The sequence below is a fragment of the Piliocolobus tephrosceles genome, unplaced genomic scaffold, assembly GCF_002776525.5.
Source record: "Piliocolobus tephrosceles isolate RC106 unplaced genomic scaffold, ASM277652v3 unscaffolded_42, whole genome shotgun sequence".
Classification (NCBI taxonomy): domain Eukaryota; kingdom Metazoa; phylum Chordata; class Mammalia; order Primates; family Cercopithecidae; genus Piliocolobus; species Piliocolobus tephrosceles.
This window is the reverse complement of record NW_022326531.1, coordinates 156,124-158,950: the sequence shown is the minus strand read 5'-3', so window position 1 is coordinate 158,950 and position 2,827 is coordinate 156,124.

Here is a 2,827-nt window from a genome sequence, read left to right as displayed (position 1 = left end):
TAATAACTTAAATTTTTTTTTCTAAAAAAAGACATAAAGGTCAATCACATGAATAAATAAAATAAAAGGGGGGAAGTAAAGCAACTAAAAAAATAATTTTCATGAATCGTTAGGGTAAATGGTAGAGTAAGGACTTCTGGAAATTATTTTACAAAAGCAATACTAAAACTGACAAAATAAAATATTAGAATTAACTTCTTCGGAACTCCAGAAAATTTGTCAAAGGTTTGCAGCCATTCAGGGAGTGTTCATTAAAACACACACACAAAAAACGGCTGAGTCTTGGTAAGAACAGGCAGCTTCACCATGCTTCAATTTGTTCTATTCCCATATCACCCTGTCTAGCCCTGTAGTAGCCATAAAAACCAACAGACCATAATTATGGTGAAGCCAATTGCCTCACAGCCACCAATGGGAACAGAATGGAATTACAACTGCTTTTGAGACTGCTTAGAGCTTAAGGAAGAAAGAAAAAGTAAAGCAGACTAAAGTGAATCATCTGATACCTGGGGATGAGGGCCAATTACAATGTAAAATTGGGATGATTAAGTGAAATTGGAGCAGAAGCTTGATAGAGCTGCGAGAATTAATCTAGAGATTTCCAGACAAATAGAAAAGGAGTAATGGCCCTAAAGTGAGGTGTGCTGACATTTCCCAAAAACAGCAAGCTACAGGAAGAGAGTGGATGGATAGTCAGGGAGTGTTAAAAGAGATCAGTGAGTTAGGTTCAGAGGTAGGAGGATAACAACAATTCACTGCTGATTTTATGTAGAATATTGGACTAAAATACCTTGAACATATAAATATGATTGTCTTTGATCCATAAAACTTTAAATTCAATTTTTAATTGAGGTAAAATATACTATCAATTTCATATTTCCTTTGCCCTTAGGAAGCAACTGGTCATGGTTCTTTGCTTGGTGAGGTGACCCAAACATTCATTGCCGAGGAGTCTGGACCACTGGTATTGTCTTGCCTGAACTACGTTGTTACAGGTTTTCATTGACTTTAATCATAAGACATGGTAGGACTAAGAAATATCCTAAGGCATCCCCTGTATCCCAGACATACTCCTTCTTACCTGGCAATTCAGTATAAATCACCCAGTCAGTACAGTAATTCACTTCTTCGTTGATTCAGAGGCACGGGAAACACGAAGTGGCGTGGCGGCAGTATTAACTTCTAGTTCAATACAATTATTGTTGTGTCCCTTGGTGGAATATTTCTTTGTCTTTGAAACTAAGAAGAATTTTGCAAGCGAATATCTAGGGCTAATGACACGCCCCTTTTTGCCCCTTGAATGAACCTGTAAATCCTGGATTTGAGGGAAAGTAAACCGCATTATAGATTGGGTGCTGATTTGGGTCATATACAAACTCCTGGAGAACTTTTTCCCACCCTGCAACGTATCAACACTTACACAGCAATGTAAGTTAGTCTTCACAATGCTGTACCATCATTCTATCAAGTCAGCTGTTTCAGAATGATGAGGAGCATGAGAAGGCCAGTGAACTCCATGAGTATGAACCTATTGCTGCATTTCATTTGCAAGTCTCATTGTCCCGCCCACAGAGAGGGTTTTCCTTCACTGGTATCCATTAGGAATATCCTGGAAATGAGTTGCAACTGTCCACTTTGGTAATCTTCTCTATACAATGGCCAATATTAGGTCTTCAAATCCATTGTTTTTTTCATTTATTTAGGTTATCTTCAGTCTCTTTGGGAAGTAGTGTGTGGTTTAAATGTAAAGATCTTACTCACTTTCTCACTTTTTACTTCATTCTTATGTAATCAATTTGTTAAAATGGATATTTTTCATATTTTATTCTTCCATTATAAAAAAATTATATTAAGTATTTTATTTTGCTATGTTGCAAAATTTATTTCATAGTACCACTTTTTTTGTAAACAACTTAAGATTTGTTCATGTTTAGAATAATGATGCATTTGAATAAGTAGTTTTTTGGTCTTTCTAATTGTTGCAGTTTTTTCTTTTATTTATTGCCCTATTACTCTGGGTAGCCTGCCTGGTTTAATGTTGAGTAGGAGTACTGTAGACAGACATCTGTTGTTTTTGATTTTTACTTGTCGTGAAGTTAGTGTGAAAGTACGTAATATTTTATCATTAAATATTGCATTAATTCTAGGCTTTTAGTAAACTTTCTTTGAAATTCTGGGGGAGTTCTATTTCTAATTGATTGTCAGTTTTGTTTTCTTTTGCAATGTTACATTCTGCCAAATGTTATCTATATATCTATAAAGATAATTATATATTTATTCTCCTTGAGTTTCTTAATATAGTAAATAAACGATTAATTTTCAAGTGTTATAGCAACCGCAGTTAACTTATATGACCCTTTAATATACTGATAATTTAAATTTGCAATTGTTCTTTAAAAATTTTTCGTATATTTATACGGAATAATATTTTGTAATTTTATTTCCTTGTGACATTTTTGTCAAGGTTTGGTAAGTCAAACTTACTGAGCTCAGCAAATAATTTTAATAATGTTATCAACACCTTTACTTAAAAAAATTTATACAGACCGGTATAAAATCTTTAAATATTATATGGTAATCCCATGTGAAATATATTGGTATTGATATATCTTTGTGAGAATTTTTAAGTACATACACATTTGCTTTAAAAAATACAATACTTTTCATATTTTCTATTTTTATTTCTGTTTTGACATATTGTATTTTACATACATTATTCATTTTTAAATTATTATCATTTAGAGTTGTTTATAATATTCTTTTATTCTTTAAAATTTTTTAATACATTTAATGTCTATAGGATCTATAGGATATTCCTCCCCCACCA